Source organism: Primulina eburnea, chromosome 9 (assembly GCF_022965805.1).
Source record: "Primulina eburnea isolate SZY01 chromosome 9, ASM2296580v1, whole genome shotgun sequence".
Lineage (NCBI taxonomy): Eukaryota > Viridiplantae > Streptophyta > Magnoliopsida > Lamiales > Gesneriaceae > Primulina > Primulina eburnea.
In genome coordinates, this window is record NC_133109.1 from 1,440,827 (window position 1) to 1,461,139 (window position 20,313).

The window sequence follows — 20,313 nt, forward strand, 5'->3', positions numbered from 1 at the left end:
TGTAGGTACTGATGAGGTCAGGGCCGAGGGCGGGGACCAGTGAGCTAGCTTGGGTCGGCAGTAGTGGCACCCGAGGACCTCAGTGCAGCAGTTGTCATTTTATTCCGCAAACAATTTTTTTTTCAGTAGTTGGATAATTTTTAAATTGTTATTTTTGGCAAGACTTTATTTTCTTCCGCTGCTACTATTTTAAACATCGAACTTGATTTATCAGACGATTTTACGAATAAGGCCATTTAAGTTCTTTTAAAAAGAAAATTTTTAATTTTTCCGCAAATTTGCAAGCACGAATTTTCGGGCCTTCACAGTTGGTATCAGAGCCAGGTTCTGTATAGGGTTTCACTACTACTGACTGCGAGAAGCTCACGAAGCCACGTCTTCGGTCTGTAAGTTTTCAGTTCAGCATTTTGTTCAGCAATTATTTAAAGGATGAATTTATTTTGTCAGCATGCTTCCAGACATTCAGTATTTCAGTATTCAGTTATAATAAATTATGGAATTATGCATGTTAGTTACGTACGGGTTATGTATGGAACAGTATGCCCCCTAGACGCCAAGTTGGACGCGCGAGAGGTGGTGGCGAGCACCGTCGCGAGGACGATGATCAGAGACAAGAGAGGCAGACACCTCCTCCTCCTTCTCCACCTCCTCCACCGCCCCCACCGGACATGAATGCCCAGATGTTAGCTGGGATGACTCAGTTCTTCGCACAGTTTGTGGGGAACAATGCTGTGGTGACTAGGCCGACAGGGCCCGAGGCCGTCTATGAGCGATTTATGAAGATGTGCCCAAAGGAATTCTCCGGGACATCTGACCCCATGGTTGCCGAGGGATGGATCAAGTCCCTCGAGGTTATCTTTGATTTCATGGAGCTGGGAGACGCCGACCGAGTTCGATGTGTGACCTATTTATTTACTGGAGACGCCCGCTTATGGTGGGAAGGAGCGTCAGTAGCCTTGACTTTGGCTACACTTTCTTGGACCCGATTTACGGAGGTTTTCTACTCCAAGTATTTTACCGAGGAGGTTCGCACCAGACTGACCACAGAGTTCATGAGTCTGAGGCAGGGGGATATGTCGGTTACGGAGTTTATCCGTAAGTTCGAGAGGGGCTGTCACTTTGTGCCCCTGATCGCGAATGATGCCAGAGCGAAGTTGATGCACTTTCTGGTGGGACTTCGGCCGATCTTGCGCCGGGATGTTAGGGTATCTGACCCTGCCACTTATGAGATCGCAGTCTCCAAAGCTTTAGCCGCTGAGCAGGATCAGCGGGACATCGAGAGAGACCGCCAGGGCAAGCGCCCAATCCAGGTACCCCACCGCCCTCCTCCTCATCAGCATCAGCAGCAGCATAAGAGGCCATTCCATGGGCCGCCTAGAAACAGAGGTCACCAGCCGCACCACCAGCAGCAGCAGCAGCAGCGGGGACGCCCAGCCCCGAGGACTCAGGAGTACCCAGTCTGTCTGAGGTGCTCTCGCCACCATCCTGGAGCATGTATGGCTGGCTCAGGAAAGTGTTTTAAGTGTGGCAGTCCAGACCACATGTTGCCACATTGCCCTCAGAGGAATTTGCCTACTCAAGGCCGAGTTTTCGCTCTACATGCCGCGGAAACCAACCCTGAGACCATGTTATTGACAGGTACCTTTAAGTTTAGAATTATTATTGAATTTCAGTGTTTTGGGAATCGGGATTTAGAATTTGAACTTAGAACCGCAATAGGATTGCATGCTCTACTTAGTGATATTTTCGGGACTTAGTTAGAAGAACTTTGACCTTTGCATGTCTATAAGCTTAGCTCTTGTGATCGTTGGGTTCTGCTTAGTATTCCGAACTTTCAGGGAGAATTTTCATAGCCGGCAAAGCTACCAAGGCCTTGATAGATTCAGGGGCCACTCACTCGTTTATATCGGAGGTCTTTGCAAACTTTCTGAAGATCAAGACCATTGGGCTAGACATAGCCTTTTCAGTAGTGTTGCCGTCAGGCGAGGAGATGGCAGCCACCAATGTTATCCGAGATATAGACCTTGAGCTGCACGGTAAGCTCGTATATGCGGATCTGATTGTGCTACCGATGCCGGAATTCGACATCATCCTAGGGATGGATTGGCTACTGAAGAACAGAGTGTTGATAGACTTCCAGCGGAGATCTGTTCTTGTCCGACCGCCTGGAATGGAGCAGTTCTTATTTGAGCCGGACAGGTACTTTTCGTTACCGCGCATTATTCCATATGTTCAGGCTAGGAAACTCATGCATAGAGGGTGTCGAGCATTTCTAGCGACCTTTTTAGCTGTCCCCGAGGAACCCAGCCAGTCATCCTCTGATGTTCCGATTGTCAGAGATTTCTTAGACGTTTTTCCCGAAGACGTCTCTGGTTTGCCACCCGAGAGAGAGGTGGAGTTTTCCATCGAGCTTATGCCAGGTACGGCTCCGATCTCCAAAGCGCCGTACCGTTTAGCACCGACAGAGATGGCAGAGCTTAAGAAGCAGATTCAGGAACTTCTCGACAAGGAGTTCATTCGCCCGAGCTTTTCACCATGGGGCGCGCCGGTCTTGTTTGTTAAGAAGAAGGATGGCTCGATGAGGCTTTGCATTGACTATCGGGAGTTGAACAGGGTTACAGTTAAGAACAAGTACCCACTACCGAGGATTGAGGATCTGTTTGACCAGTTGCAGGGAGCTTCGATTTTCTCCAAGATTGATCTGCGTTCTGGTTATCATCAGTTGAGAGTGAGAGATGCTGATGTCTCGAAGACAGCTTTCAGGACTCGTTATGGTCACTACGAGTTCCTTGTGATGCCGTTCGGTCTGACGAATGCGCCAGCGATCTTCATGGATCTCATGAATCGCGTATTTCAGCCATACCTCGACCAGTTTGTGATAGTGTTCATAGATGACATACTCGTCTACTCCAAGAGTCGGGAAGAGCACAGCAGGCATCTGACCACAGTGTTGCAGACATTGCAGAAGCACAAACTATTCGCGAAGTTTAGTAAATGCGAATTCTGGTTAGAAAAGGTGGCGTTCCTAGGCCACATCGTCTCCAGCAGTGGCATCGAGGTAGACCCCGCAAAAGTTGCAGCAGTCAGAGATTGAGTTGTGCCTCAGAATGCATCCGAGATCCGCAGTTTTCTTGGGCTGGCAGGATATTACAGGAAGTTCATTCAGGGATTCTCATCCATTGCCGTTCCACTCACAGCACTGACAAAGAAGAATGTGAAGTTTGTGTGGAGCGATGAGTGCCAGAAGAGCTTCGATACTTTGAAGCAAGCTCTTATTTCAGCACCAGTTTTGGCCACACCGTCAGGACCCGGCGAGTTCGTTCTTTATACCGATGCTTCGAAGCTCGGTCTTGGCGCAGTATTGATGCAGCATGGGAGAGTGATAGCATATGCTTCTCGACAGCTGAAAATCCACGAGAAGAACTACCCCACCCATGATCTGGAGTTAGCAGCAGTAGTCTTTGCTTTGAAGATTTGGAGGCACTATCTGTATGGAGAGAAATGCCAGATCTTTACCGACCACAAGAGCCTCAAGTATTTCTTTACGCAGAAGGAGCTGAACATGCGTCAGAGGCGTTGGTTGGAGCTTGTGAAAGACTACGACTGTGACATTAGCTACCACCCGGGTAAAGCTAATGTAGTTGCGGATGCTTTGAGCAGGAAAGTCGCAGTGATGGCTCATTTGACGATGCAGAAACCTCTTCAGATTGAGATGCAGAGGTTTGATCTGGAGACTTATCCTCGAGGTAGAGTTCCTCGTCTATCTACCTTGACCATTCAGTCTTCCCTTTTGGATCGTATTCGCAGTGGTCAGGCCGTAGATGAGCAGTTGGCACAGTGGAAGAAGAGAGATGAAGCCAAGGGCAGTGTCTTGTACACAGTCAGCGACGGTATTGTGAGATACCGAGATAGGATATGGGTTCCTAACAGTGATTCTATCCGAGCAGACATCTTATCAGAGGCCCATATGTCCCCGTACTCCATTCACCCTGGGAGTACGAAGATGTACAAAGATCTGCAGCTATTGTATTGGTGGCCAGGGATGAAGAAGGACATCAGGCGTTTTGTATCTGAGTGCCTGACTTGCCAGTTAGTGAAGGCCGAGCATCAGAGACCAGCAGGTTTGCTCAAGCCTCTTCCTATTCCTGAGTGGAAGTGGGAGAACGTCACCATGGATTTTGTGACCGGTTTGCCGAGATCAGCCAGAGGATCGAATGCCATTTGGGTGATTGTAGATCGTCTTACCAAATCAGCGCACTTCTTGCCTATTAAGACGAATTTCACCATGGTTCAGTATGCAGAGTTGTATAACCGGGAGATAGTCCGACTTCATGGTATTCCAGTTTCGATCGTATCCGACAGAGATCCCAGATTCAATTCCTCATTTTGGAAGAGTTTGCATTCGACTTTGGGTACGAAGTTGCTGTTTAGCACAGCTTTCCATCCGTAGACAGATGGACAGTCGGAGCGAGTTATTCAGATTTTGGAGGATCTTCTTCGCGCTTGCGTCATCGATTTCTCAGGGAGTTGGGAGACGAACTTACCATTGGTTGAGTTCACTTATAACAACAGCTTCCAGTCTTCTATTGGTATGGCTCCGTATGAAGCGCTGTATGGACGCAAGTGTCGATCTCCTGTTCATTGGGATGAGGTAGGAGAGAGAGCAGAGTTGGGTCCAGAGATTGTTCAGCAGGCAGCAGAGGTAGTAGCCAAGATCCGTGATAGGATGAGGACTGCTCAGAGCCGACAGAAGAGTTATGCCGATCAGCGGAGGAGAGACTTACAGTTTGCAGTGGGCGATCATGTCTTCGTGAAAGTGGCACCTATGAAGGGTGTCATGAGATTTGGGAAGAAAGGGAAGCTCAGTCCGAGATTCATTGGACCGTTTGAGATCCTCGACAGAGTTGGGACGCTAGCGTATCGTGTGGCTCTTCCGCCGAATCTGGCCGGAGTACACAATGTCTTTCACGTCTCGATGCTGAGAAAGTACATGGCGAACCCTTCGCATGTGCTGAATTTTGAGCCGTTGCAGCTTACTCCGAACCTATCTTATGAGGAGAGACCCGTGCAGATCCTAGACAGACAGGAGAAGAAGCTTCGGAACAAGCTTGTTAAGCGAGTCAAAGTCCAATGGCTCAACCATTCAGAGGAGGAATCTACATGGGAATCTGAGTCAGAGATGAGGGAGCGTTACCCCGAGTTGTTCGGTGAGTTCTAATTTCGAGGACGAAATTTCTTTTAAGGGGGGGAGGATTGTAGAACCCGTAAATCAGTAGACGTATAAGCCATGCATAATTCTAGATTTTTAAATTTAATTAACTTCATTGCATGATTATTTTTTTATGCGTTTATTTGAAGTTAATTATTTATTTATTCAGTTCAGTAGTTGATTTTCAGCATTTCAGTTATTTCAGTGAGGCCGGACCAGAGTTGGAGTTTTGAGATAGAATTTAAGATTCGAGAAATATTTCCAGGACTTACTTTAGCTAGCAAGTAAGTTAATTTAAGTTAAAAAGTAGTTTAAGGAACTATTTTTAATTATTTGGGGTGAGTAGAAAATTAGTTCATTTAAGTTACTTAATTAAGAATTTTATTCACTAAATTATTTAAGGGATTAGTGAGGCTTTTAAGAGTTATTAATTTAGTAATTAAACAACCCTCCCCATCCATTTTAATTGAAGATTTCGGCCACCCCTTGTGGTATCTAGATTTTTCTTTGCCAACTCACCATTGACCAATTCTTTGCCATCTTTTAGCATGCTAATAATTCTAATTATCTATCAACCTCCATTTATTAATTAATTAGCATAATCCTAGTCTAGATTAGGATGGATATAATCGGCCACTACACATTCTAGAATCAGCCAAGTAATCTTTTGTTAGCAACTAGAATTCAAATTCAAAAAAAAAAAAAAAAAGACTTGGTCATACCTTGGTGTCCCTTTATTATTGGACCTCCCTCACCCTCCTAACCATTTCCCATCCCCCACCACCGATTATTTGAGAGAATTTCAGAGCTTGATCGTGGGTTTAGTGAGGAAATCGAGAGCTCATTAATAGAAAAAAAAAAAGAATCGAGTAGAAGGAAAGGAAATAAGCGCTCCGTCTCTTCCGTGCCGCGTCGTCGTCTCTTCATTCGTTTTTCACTAAAACGAAACCAAGGCATGTCTATGTTCTTTTCTAAACCTCAATCAAGTCCTATAGTGTTTTTATAGCATCTCATAGTCACGATTTTACAGCATGAAACCGATTTATTTTGGCAGCAACATCATTTAAAAATTCTGCACAGATTGGTTAGTTCTTCATGCTTCACGTTTTCTGTTGGTTTGTGAGTTTCAGGTTATGGATCGACTCCAGGCTTCCAAGGCTGCATCTAGGCATGTAGTAGGATGTATTAAGACCACTTTGGTCCAGTCTTTCAGCCCCCATGATGCCTAGAAATCGAGATAACAGCAGCTCCCCCTTGCTGCCATTTTTGCTCTTCGAAAATTTCAGTTTTGCTGTCATGGGAAGAGATCTGATCTTGGCTGCCCCAGGGGCCTATAGCCATGGTTAGATCACTTCCCTAGCATGTCTAGGACGTGATTAAGTCACCCTTTTGGTGGCTTGGTCCATGGATCCTCGGTTTTAAATAAAAACATGACAGCAGCCCCTCCCCTTTCTTGGCCCCTTCATTTTGACAGCAGGTTTGCATTTCGTTTTTGTGGCTTGGTGTGGATCTGGTTCGGCCTTGTGCCCTTAGCCACGGTCCATACCACACCCCAAGATGTCTAGGTCGTGCCACGGTAAATTAATGGCCACTGGAACGACGCAAGATAACCCACGAAACAAGAACAGCCCACACTCCCCTTCTCGGCCCTTCATTGTACAGCACATGCATTTCGGTTTTGGGTTGCTTGGTGTGAATCTTGGTTGGCCTATGGCCCATAGCCACGGTTCATACCATGCCCCTACATGTCTAGATCGTGCCATGGTCAACCAAATGGCCACTGGAACGACGCAAGACATCGATCAAAGCAAGACACTACACTTGCACAGCTGCTGGAAATTACAGCAACTTGCTGTGTCGATTAGGAGGCTTGTTTGAGTTCTTGGTTGGCTTTTAGCCTATGGCCTTGGACTCGACAGTGCCCCATTGAGTTAGAAAGGTCATGTTTTCGACCGTTCGTGATTCGGATCATTTTTGAGGTCGTTCGAGAATTTACGGTGCGATGTGCCAAATTGACTCTCGAAAGAGCGTTTCATGTTTTGGCCTCCATTTCACCTAGATTTCGACCCTCATAATTTTAGGAGCATAAATTCATAATTTTAAACGTATTTTAATCATGACGTCACGTTGGTTCAGTGTTGGTTCGGGTTGGTTTAAAGTCATGATTAAATACGAGGTCGTTAGACGTAGTTGTCGCATTTTAGAAATTTAATTGCATAAATTTGCCTAAGAAAATCCATTGCATATTTTCATGGCATTTTTAGGTTGCAACGAGCCTGGGGACGATCCATTCCAGTTGGTAAAATTTCAGGATATTTTCATTATCGTCAGTTAATTATTTTACGTGCATGAAAACAGAAAAATGATTATTTTTGAGATTTATGCGATATGGCTTGTGGTTCATTCACTATGTGGGAGCATTATTATTATTTATACGGTCGCCAGTGACCGCTCAGTTCAGGTTGGTACCATCGGGTCTTCAGTGACCGCTCAGTTCAGGTTGGTACCATCGGGTCTTCAGTGACCGCCAGCTCAGTTCCAGGCTCCCCGGTAGTCAGTTACCGATCAGTTCAGCTTAGTGCAGTGGCCACAGGCGTAAAACATAATCTCAACAGAAAATTTTACCAGTTATTTCAGTACAGGCTCCAAGGAGCAAATATTTTTACTTTGATTATCAGTTCAGTTATGCACGTATTATAATTGCTCAGATCAGTTTATTTTCAGCATGATTACAGATCATTTTCAGTATGCCTCACGACATGATATTTTACCCCATGCATATTTTACTTCAGATTTTATTCGTTACCTGCGATATATGCATGCTGAGTCTTTAGGCTCACTAGACTTGATTGTTGTAGGTACTGATGAGGTCAGGGCCGAGGGCGGGGACCAGTGAGCTAGCTTGGGTCGGCAGTAGTGGCACCCGAGGACCTCAGTGCAGCAGTTGTCATTTTATTCCGCAAACAATTTTTTTATCAGTAGTTGGATAATTTTTAAATTGTTATTTTTGGCAAGACTTTATTTTCTTCCGCTGCTACTATTTTAAACATCGAACTTGATTTATCAGACGATTTTACGAATAAGGCCATTTAAGTTCTTTTAAAAAGAAAATTTTTAATTTTTCCGCAAATTTGCAAGCACGAATTTTCGGGCCTTCACAGTAACCATGTTACTTTTGCTTTAATAAAGCATTTACTGTTTTTATTTAGAGATGGAATCCGGGGTTTCATGTCCGGCTCTTCTATCTATATATAGGTTACTTCTGTGTTCTTAGGAGGACACGGTCGAGTTTGCTCCCCTCTCTACTCTCTCTTGTATACAACCCTTCTGAAGTAAATCAATAAAAGTTTGAAGTTTTGTTTACAACCTTGTAAGTTTACTATTTTTATTTTCTGTTTTTATTTACTGTTTTAAAATTTTATATTTCAGAGATTAGCCTGAATGACAGGCTAAAACATTTGTGCTAAATTATTTTCCTTACTATGACATGATCTATATTTATTTGTAACTTGGAATCAGATTGATATAATAAAAGATTTATTTAAATTTCTGGAATCTAATGTAATATAAGAGTCTTTGGTTAGAACATAAGGTAAGAAGATGAACCAGGAAATGATTAACACAAGGTTCGAGTTTATCCGGGAAGATTAAATTCATGTTGTAGCCCTTCAGCCTGCTTAGCCGAGAAATGGCGTTTAAGGCGTTTATGGGTGATTTTTTATGAATTTATGATTCTTTGGGCCCTCGATAAATCCTCTGTTGTTTAATTTCTCTGGAATATCTTTCGTAAATCCTTTTATGTTTTGTAAAAATTCCAAACAAGAATCTTATATTCATAATTATTCTGGAGTTTAAATTTCTCCTTTTCTTAGCTCAATTTGAGTTGAAAATGGTATATAGGCTGGAAACCAATAATCTCCATGTGTGCGGAAGCCACTAAGGAAAAGTTTGGTAAAACAATGCCACGTATCATATCCCTCTTTGATTCCAAGCCTCAGATGGTATCAGAGCCATGGAAATAGTCTGGTTAATAATTTAGCACTTTTTATTCTAATGAATATTTTCAGCATGAAAGAAACTGTTCATAACAGTTTAAATGAAGGATATGATTTACCTGAAAATTTAGATTTGTTAAATAAATAGACTATTCCTAAGATAGAATCTAAAATGATCTATAAGTTAGGAACCTTTGAAAGAATTGGTTTTAAACAAGTAGTTAAAACTACAGAATCATCAATACCTCTTCATAATGAAGAAATGGTTATTAGATTGTTAAACAATAAAGATATTATGCCTTATATGAAAAATTATAAGTTTATTCATATAGGTTTAATTCAAATTGCTTTTAGACCTTTAACCTTAGAAGGTTTACCAGAAAGCTTCATAGCAGCTTTAAGAGATGGAAGAAATTTGAATTGGAAACAATCCCTAATGGGAATAATTGAATCTAGTCTGGCGCATGGTCCAGTATATTTTGTTGTTTATCCAAATTTATCTTTATCCTTGTCTGATATTAATATTTTAGACTCTTTAACATTAAATGTTAAAACTCATGGTTATAATTATACTCCAGGAACAGAAGTCATATGTGTCTGTACGTTATCGTATTTATTATAAACCATTATTTACACTGAATCCTATGTGTAAAAGAATAGATAAAAAATTAAATGAAACTATTCTTATAGAAACTAATTTTAATAGATCTAATATTACAACTCGTACATCTATAAAATGGAAAGAAATAGAATTTCCAGAAAACTGGATAATTGAACAAGCTGTTCCTAGAAATCCTATAATAAATAAGGATATAGAACAAGTCATACAAACTAATGAAGGAACTGTTCAAATACAGTTTAATAATGATCAAAGAAGATTATTACCTTCTTCTTCTTCTGTCTATGCTAGATCAAGATCTAGTCATTCTTATATTTCTCCTCTAGATTATATGGTTGATATACCACAAACTTCTAGAGCTTCTACTTCTCAAGTTAGAGAAGAATTAGAATCTACTAATACAGTAGATGATTTAATAATAAATCAAAATAATATTGTTCATGAAAGTAACTTTCAAAAAGTTAGAGAAACTGATACAGTTTCAGAAATGAATTTTAGTATTTAATGGATAGTAAACTTAAAATTGATTTTACTAAAGGATCTTCTGCTAGAGCAAAGATCAATGCAGAATTTTATTTACCCAAATGGGAATCTTTCAGAGATTGGTACTTTAAAAGTTTCTCTGAAGAAGAGTTTGAATATATTGTTTCAACATTTTATAAATATTGTGAAAACCAGAATAAATTAATACATTTTGTTCCTTTGTTTTTTAAAACATTTATAATAGATTATATTTCTATTCTTGAAAGAAATTATAAACTTTCTTCAGGACAGATTCAAAAATCTGTTTATCCTCCTCAACAATCTTTTATTATAGAAAAGAATAATAAAATTCTAAATTTTACTGTTTTTTAAAATTATTTGAGAATGATATGTTACAAATTACTGTTAAACATATTAATCAGATAATTGAAAAACAAAATTATACCAATTTATATCTTACGATTATAGGAGAAGAGATAAATTCTCTTAAGGATCGCATTGATAAAATTATTTTAGCTATTAATAAAATAAAACCAGATGTTTATATAGAAGAACCAGAAAATAATATTGTTTCTGTTGCTACTTCATCTATTCAATCACCTCCTGATATTAAGGATTTTAAATTTAAATCTTCTGTTTCTGGTATAGAAAAATTATTAGAAGAAAAATTTAGAAATCTTAATTTAAATACTCTTAATGAAGAGTTTGAAGAGATTAATAATCATTCTGAAGAAGTAATTAATAAAATTAAATGGGCTGATATACCTACTACATCCAAATATTATTATAATAAACCAACTCCTATAGATGTCCTTATTGAAGAAAATGAATATATTTCCACTAATAGTTATAATGGAAAAAACATTTATGAATGGATTATAGATGGTTTTAGTGATAGGCAAATCTATAATACTGCTCACAGAATGCTAATGTATAGTACTGTATGTAAATCATCAGGTAATACTGATAAAAATATTGCTAAAATGATAACAGCAGGATTTACTGGCCAACTTAAAGGTTGGTGGGATAATTATTTACATTATTCTCAAAAAGATGAAATCTTTAATTCCATAAAAATGGAAAATAATATTCAATCAGAAAATGTAGTTTATACATTAATATTGACTATGATTGAACATTTCACTAGAAAATTCACTGATAATAGTGAACAAATTAGAACTTTATTAAGTAATCTAAAATGTAAAACACTTACTGATTTTAGATGGTATAAATATACTTTTTTATCTCATATATATGAGATTCCAGACTGTAATAATAGTCTGTGGAAAGATAAATTCATAGATGGCTTACCTTTCTTATTTGCTGAAAGGGTTAGAAAAGTATTAAGAAAAGATGATATAAATATCTCTTATGAAAATTATACTTATGGTAATTTAATTAATACTTGTATTCAAGAGGGTTTAGCTCTCTGTAATGAATTAAAATTAAATAATCAAATTAAAAGACAGAATTTACTAGAGAAAAAACAACTAGGTAAATTTTGTGATCAATTTGGTATGGACTTACCTAATAAGGGTAAAAAGAAAAATAAGGATGAAAAGATTTATAAGAAAAGACATTTGTCTGAAAGACAAAAAAAAAGAAAAAGAAAAAGAAAAGAAAAACGTGAATCAGAGAAAGCTGATAGAAAAGCTAATAAAGCTAAAAATAAATTAATAATTTGTAGAAAATGTAAAAAGCCAGGACATTATGCTAATCAATGTTGGGCTAAAAACAAAATTAATAATTTAGATATAGATGAAAATCTAAAAGAAACATTATTTAAAATAATAATGGATTCAAATAATAATTCTGATAGTGAAAATGAGAATTCTTCAGAATCCTACAATTCAGAAGAAATTCTGGATAATGAATCAGATATTTCTGATTTAGAAGAGTGTAATAATTGCATACAAGGAAAATCTTGTATAAATCCAATAGAGGATAATAATAATAAAAATGATGAGTTTTATAAACTTATGTCTCAATTTCAAGATTTAAATATTAATGTTTTAACTAACAATAATATTTTAGAATTCCTTAAAATGATTAAGGATCCAATATTATAAATCTACAATTATTGATCAAATGGAAAATACTGCTTCAACAAGTAATAATGATAATAACATTTTTGTTAAACAAGAACAACCTTATTCTATGAAAGAAGTAAAGAATCTTTTACAGAAAAAATATAGTCAACAAAATCCAGTTACTATACAGGATTTAGTTAAAGAAATTAATAATATAAAAGAACAAGTAAAAATTTTACATAATAACAATAATAGTTTAAATTATCGTATTTCAGCTATTGAAAATAATAATAATTCAATTTCTGAAAGTTTTAAAAATATTCAAGATATTTCCTTTCCTGATAATAATCAGAAACATTTATCTGTTTTGAGTATGATAATATCTCAAAAATGGTATACTAATATTACTTTATTAATTGATAATTCTTATAAAAAGAATTTCATTCCTATGATAGATAGTGGTGCAGATTTAAATGTTATACAGGAAGGATTAATTCCTACAAAATATTTTCATAAAACTACTCATTCTCTCTCTCATGCAGGAGGAGAACCTTTAGAAATAAATTATAAATTACCAAAAGTTTATATTTGCAAAGATAAAAACTGTATTCAAACCAGTTTTTTATTAGCTAAGGACATTTCTAGCCAACTTATACTTGGTCTTCCTTTTATTTATCAAATTTATCCTTTAACTTATATTGATGAAACAAGTATAATAGGAACTTATCAAGGTAATCCTATTTCCTTTAAGTTTATAACTAAACCTGTTCATAGAATTTTAAATGAATTACAAGAGCAGATTGAAAGAAAAACCTTTCAAATAAATTCTTTAAAAGAAGAAATAAATTTTTTTACTATTGATGAAAAATTACAGAATCCTAAATTACAGGAAAAAATAAAAATTATTTATAATAAATTTTCATTAGAAATCTGTAATGATTTACCAAATGCTTTTTGGAATCGTAAAAAGCATATTATCTCTCTTCCATATGAAGAGAATTTTGATGAAAGAAATATTCCTATCAAGGCTCGTCCTTGTCAAATGAATTCTGAATATTTAGAATTATGTAAGAATGAAATTTATTCTTTGTTAGATAAAGGTTTAATAAAACCTTCTCAATCTCCTTGGTCTTGTACTGCTTTCTATGTTAATAAACATTCTGAACAAGAAAGAGGTGTTCCTAGATTAGTCATAAACTATAAACCTCTTAATAAGGTTTTAAAATGGATTAGACATCCTATTCCTAATAAAAAAGATTTATTAGACAGATTAGTTCATGCAATCATATTTTCAAAATTTGATTTAAAATCAGGATTTTGGCAGATTCAAATAAAAGAATCTGATAGATATAAAACTGCTTTTAATGTTCCTATAGGACATTATGAATGAACAGTAATGCCATTTGGCCTTAAAAATGCCCCTTCAGAATTTCAACAAATTATGAATGATATTTTTTATAATTATAACAATTTTATAATTGTTTATATAGATGATATCTTAGTGTTTTCTAATGATCTTGAAACACATTTTAAACATTTAGAAATGTTTAAAAATATTGTTATTCAAAATGGATTAGTTATTTCAAAATCTAAAATGATTTTATTTCAAACTAATATTCGTTTTCTTGGTCATATGATTGAAAAAGGAAAAATAATTCCTATTCAAAGAAGTATTGAATTTGGTTCAAAATTTCCTGATATAATAACTGATAAAACTCAGTTACAAAGATTTTTAGGGAGTTTAAATTATATTTCTCCTTATATTCAAAATCTTACTAAAGATTCTGCTATCTTATATGATAGACTTAAGAAAAATCCTTTACCTTGGACAGATAAGCATACTAAAGCTGTTCAGATTATTAAAGATAAAGTTAAGAATCTTCCTTGTCTTATGCTGGCAAATCCTTTATGGGATAAAATTGTAGAAACAGATGCCTCGGATATAGGTTTTGGTGGAATTTTGAAACAAAAAGATCCCCAAACTAAACAAGAATATCTTATAAGATTTTATTCTGGGAAATGAAATAATGCCCAGAAAAATTACTCCACAGTAGCAAAAGAAATTTTAGCTATTGTTAGATGTATTTTAAAATTTCAAGATGATTTATATAATCAAAAGTTTATTATAAAAACTGATTGCAAATCTGCAAAATTTATGTTTAATAAAGATTTCAAACATGATGTTTCTAAACAAATGTTTGCAAGATGGCAGGCTCATTTAGCTCCTTTTGATTTTGAGATCATTTATAAAAAAGGTGAAGATAATCATCTACCAGATTTCTTAACTCGAGAATATTTATCTTAATGTTTTTATTTACAGATATGTACTCTCGAGGCAAAGGAGAGTCCTCTTATAGAGGGCGAGGTGGCAGGGGTAAACCCCCTAATATTATAGCACAGCATGGCAAACAGAGGCTAATAGCCCAGAACTTATCAAGTTCATCGGCCAGTAATACTGAGCAGAATACTGAATTATATAATGAGTTTCAAGAATTCTTGAAACAAAAGCAGAAGAATAATATTGATTCTCAGTCTTCAGCATCATATGCTAACATCATAAAAGATGATGACAATGATTCAGCTCTATATACAGAGACAAAACATAAAGAGTTGATTCTTCTTATAGAAGAAAAGGATATCCAATGGGAAAAAACTCCATGGACTATCATGGAAAGATATTTAACCAATACATCATATGTATATAGTTCTTACAAGCAAAGAGGATATTATGAAAATTTTCTAATATCGACAAAAAGTGTTGATATAACTCACTTTTTTAAACAATGCCACGTATCATATTCCTCTTTGATTCCAAGCCTCAGATGGTATCAGAGCCATGGAAATAGTCTGGTTAATAATTTAGCACTTTTTATTCAAATGAATATTTTCAGCATGAAAGAAACTGTTCATAACAGTTTAAATGAAGAATATGATTTACCTGAAAATTTAGATTTGTTAAATAAATGGACTATTCCTAAGATAGAATCTAAAATGATCTATAAGTTAGGAACCTTTGAAAGAATTGGTTTTAAACAAGTAGTTAAAACTACAGAATCATCAATACCTCTTCATAATGAAGAAATGGTTATTAGATTGTTAAACAATAAAGACATTATGCCTTATATGAAAAATTATAAGTTTATTCATATAGGTTTAATTCAAATTGCTTTTAGACCTTTAACCTTAGAAGGTTTACCAGAAAGCTTCATAGCAGCTTTAAGAGATGGAAGAAATTTGAATTGGAAACAATCCCTAAAGGGAATAATTCAATCTAGTCTGGCACATGGTCCAGTATATTTTGATGTTTATCCAAATTTATCTTTATCCTTGTCTGATATTAATATTTTAGACTCTTTAACATTAAATGTTAAAACTCATGGTTATAATTATACTCCAGGAACAGAAGTCATATGTGTCTGTTATCGTATTTATTATAAACCATTATTTACACTGAATCCTATGTGTAAAAGAATAGATAAAAAATTAAATGAAACTATTCTTATAGAAACTAATTTTAATAGATCTAATATTACAACTCGTACATCTATAAAATGGAAAGAAATAGAATTTCCAGAAAACTGGATAATTGAACAAGCTGTTCCTAGAAATCCTATAATAAATAAGGATATAGAACAAGTCATACAAACTAATGAAGGAACTGTTCAAATACAGTTAATAATGATCAAAGAAGATTATTACCTTCTTCTTCTTCTGTCTATGCTAGATCAAGATCTAGTCATTCTTATATTTCTCCTCTAGATTATATGGTTGATATACCACAAACTTCTAGAGCTTCTACTTCTCAAGTTAGAGAAGAATTAGAATCTACTAATACAGTAGATGATTTAATAATAAATCAAAATAATATTGTTCATAAAAGTAACTTTCAAAAAGTTAGAGAAACTGATACAGTTTCAGAAATGAATTTTAGTATTTAATGGATAGTAAACTTAAAATTGATTTTACTAAAGGATCTTCTGCTAGAGCAAATATCAATGCAGAATTTTATTTACCCAAATGGGAATCTTTCAGAGATTGGTACTTTAAAAGTTTCTCTGAAGAAGAGTTTGAATATATTGTTTCAACATTTTATAAATATTGTGAAAACCAGAATAAATTAATACATTTTGTTCCTTGGTTTTTTAAAACATTTATAATAGATTATATTTCTATTCTTGAAAGAAATTATAAAATTTCTTCAGGACAGATTCAAAAATCTGTTTATCCTCCTCAACAATCTTTTATTATAGAAAAGAATAATAAAATTCTAAATTTTACTGCTTTTCCAAAATTATTTGAGAATGATATGTTACAAATTACTGTTAAACATATTAATCAGATAATTGAAAAACAAAATTATACCAATTTATATCTTACGATTATAGGAGAAGAGATAAATTCTCTTAAGGATCGCATTGATAAAATTATTTTAGCTATTAATAAAATAAAACCAGATGTTCATATAGAAGAACCAGAAAATAATATTGTTTCTGTTGCTACTTCATCTATTCAATCACCTCCTGATATTAAGGATTTTAAATTTAAATCTTCTGTTTCTGATATAGAAAAATTATTAGAAGAAAAATTTAGAAATCTTAATTTAAATACTCTTAATGAAGAGTTTGAAGAGATTAATAATCATTCTGAAGAAGTAATTAATAAAATTAAATGGACTGATATACCTACTACATCCAAATATTATTATAATAAACCAACTCCTATAGATGTCCTTATTGAAGAAAATGAATATATTTCCACTAATAGTTATAATGGAAAAAACATTTATGAATGGATTATAGATGGTTTTAGTGATAGGCAAATCTATAATACTGCTCACAGAATGCTAATGTATAGTACTGTATGTAAATCATCAGGTAATACTGATAAAAATATTGCTAAAATGATAACAGCAGGATTTACTGGCCAACTTAAAGGTTGGTGGGATAATTATTTACATTATTCTCAAAAAGATGAAATCTTTAATTCCATAAAAATGGAAAATAATATTCAATCAGAAAATGTAGTTTATACATTAATATTGACTATGATTGAACATTTCACTGGAAAATTCACTGATAATAGTGAACAAATTAGAACTTTATTAAGTAATCTAAAATGTAAAACACTTACTGATTTTAGATGGTATAAAGATACTTTTTTATCTCATATATATGAGATTCCAGACTGTAATAATAGTCTGTGGAAAGCTAAATTCATAGATGGCTTACCTTTCTTATTTGCTGAAAGGGTTAGAAAAGTATTAAGAAAAGATGATATAAATATCTCTTATGAAAATTATACTTATGGTAATTTAATTAATACTTGTATTCAAGAGGGTTTAGCTCTCTGTAATGAATTAAAATTAAATAATCAAATTAAAAGACAGAATTTACTAGAGAAAAAACAACTAGGTAAATTTTGTGATCAATTTGGTATGGACTTACCTAATAAGGGTAAAAAGAAAAATAAGGATGAAAAGATTTATAAGAAAAGACATTTGTCTGAAAGACAAAAAGAAAGAAAAAGAAAAAGAAAAGAAAAACGTGAATCAGAGAAAGCTGATAGAAAAGCTAATAAAGCTAAAAATAAATTAATAATTTGTAGAAAATGTAAAAAGCCAGGACATTATGCTAATCAATGTTGGGCTAAAAACAAAATTAATAATTTAGATATAGATGAAAATCTAAAAGAAACATTATTTAAAATAATAATGGATTCAAATAATAATTCTGATAGTGAAAATGAGAATTCTTCAGAATCCTACAATTCAGAAGAAATTCTGGATAATGAATCAGATATTTCTGATTTAGTAGAGTGTAATAATTGCATACAAGGAAAATCTTGTATAAATCCTATAGAGGATAATAATAATAAAAATGATGAGTTTTATAAACTTATGTCTCAATTTCAAGATTTAAATATTAATGTTTTAACTAACAATAATATTTTAGAATTCCTTAAAATGATTAAGGATCCAATATTATAAATCTACAATTATTGATCAAATGGAAAATACTGCTTCAACAAGTAATAATGATAATAACATTTTTGTTAAACAAGAACAAGCTTATTCTATGAAAGAAGTAAAGAATCTTTTACAGAAAAAATATAGTCAACAAAATCCAGTTACTATACAGGATTTAGTTAAAGAAATTAATAATCTAAAAGAACAAGTAAAAATTTTACATAATAACAATAATAGTTTAAATTATCGTATTTCAGCTATTGAAAATAATAATAATTCAATTTCTGAAAGTTTTGAAAATATTCAAGATATTTCCTTTCCTGATAATAATCAGAAACATTTATCTGTTTTGAGTATGATAATATCTCAAAAATGGTATACTAATATTATTTTATTAATTGATAATTCTTATAAAAAGAATTTCATTGCTATGATAGATAGTGGTGCAGATTTAAATGTTATACAGGAAGGATTAATTCCTACAAAATATTTTCATAAAACTACTCATTCTCTCTCTGATGCAGGAGGAGAACCTTTAGAAATAAATTATAAATTACCAAAAGTTTATATTTGCAAAGATAAAAACTGTATTCAAACCAGTTTTTTATTAGCTAAGGACATTTCTAGCCAACTTATACTTGGTCTTCCTTTTATTTATCAAATTTATCCTTTAACTTATATTGATGAAACAAGTATAATAGGAACTTATCAAGGTAATCCTATTTCCTTTAAGTTTATAACTAAACCTGTTCATAGAATTTTAAATGAATTACAAGAGCAGATTGAAAGAAAAACCTTTCAAATAAATTCTTTAAAAGAAGAAATAAATTTTTTTACTATTGATGAAAAATTACAGAATCCTAAATTACAGGAAAATATAAAAATTATTTATAATAAATTTTCATTAGAAATCTGTAATGATTTACCAAATGCTTTTTGGAATCGTAAAAAGCATATTATCTCTCTTCCATATGAAGAGAATTTTGATGAAAGAAATATTCCTACCAAGGCTCGTCCTTGTCAAATGAATTCTGAATATTTAGAATTATGTAAGAATGAAATTTATTCTTTGTTAGATAAAGGTTTAATAAAACCTTCTCAATCTCCTTGGTCTTGTACTGCTTTCTATGTTAATAAACATTCTGAACAAGAAAGAGGTGTTCCTAGATTAGTCATAAACTATAAACCTCTTAATAAGGTTTTAAAATGGATTAGGCATCCTATTCCTAATAAAAAAGATTTATTAGACAGATTAGTTCATGCAATCATATTTTCAAAATTTGATTTAAAATCAAGATTTTGACAGATTCAAATAAAAGAATCTGATAGATATAAAACTGCTTTTAATGTTCCTATAGGACATTATGAATGGACAGTAATGTCATTTGGCCTTAAAAATGCCCCTTCAGAATTTCAACAAATTATGAATGATATTTTTTATAATTATAGCAATTTTATAATTGTTTATATAGATGATATCTTAGTGTTTTCTAATGATCTTGAAACACATTTTAAACATTTAGAAATGTTTAAAAATATTGTTATTCAAAATGGATTAGTTATTTCAAAATCTAAAATGATTTTATTTCAAACTAATATTCGTTTTCTTGGTCATATGATTGAAAAAGGAAAAATAATTCCTATTCAAAGAAGTATTGAATTTGGTTCAAAATTTCCTGATATAATAACTAATAAAACTCAGTTACAAAGATTTTTAGGGAGTTTAAATTATATTTCTCCTTATATTCAAAATCTTACTAAAGATTCTGCTATCTTATATGATAGACTTAAGAAAAATCCTTTACCTTGGACAGATAAGCATACTAAAGCTGTTCAGATTATTAAAGATAAAGTTAAGAATCTTCCTTGTCTTATGCTGGCAAATCCTTTATGGGATAAAATTGTAGAAACAGATGCCTCGGATATAGGTTTTGGTGGAATTTTGAAACAAAAAGATCCCCAAACTAAACAAGAATATCTTATAAGATTTTATTCTGGGAAATGGAATAATG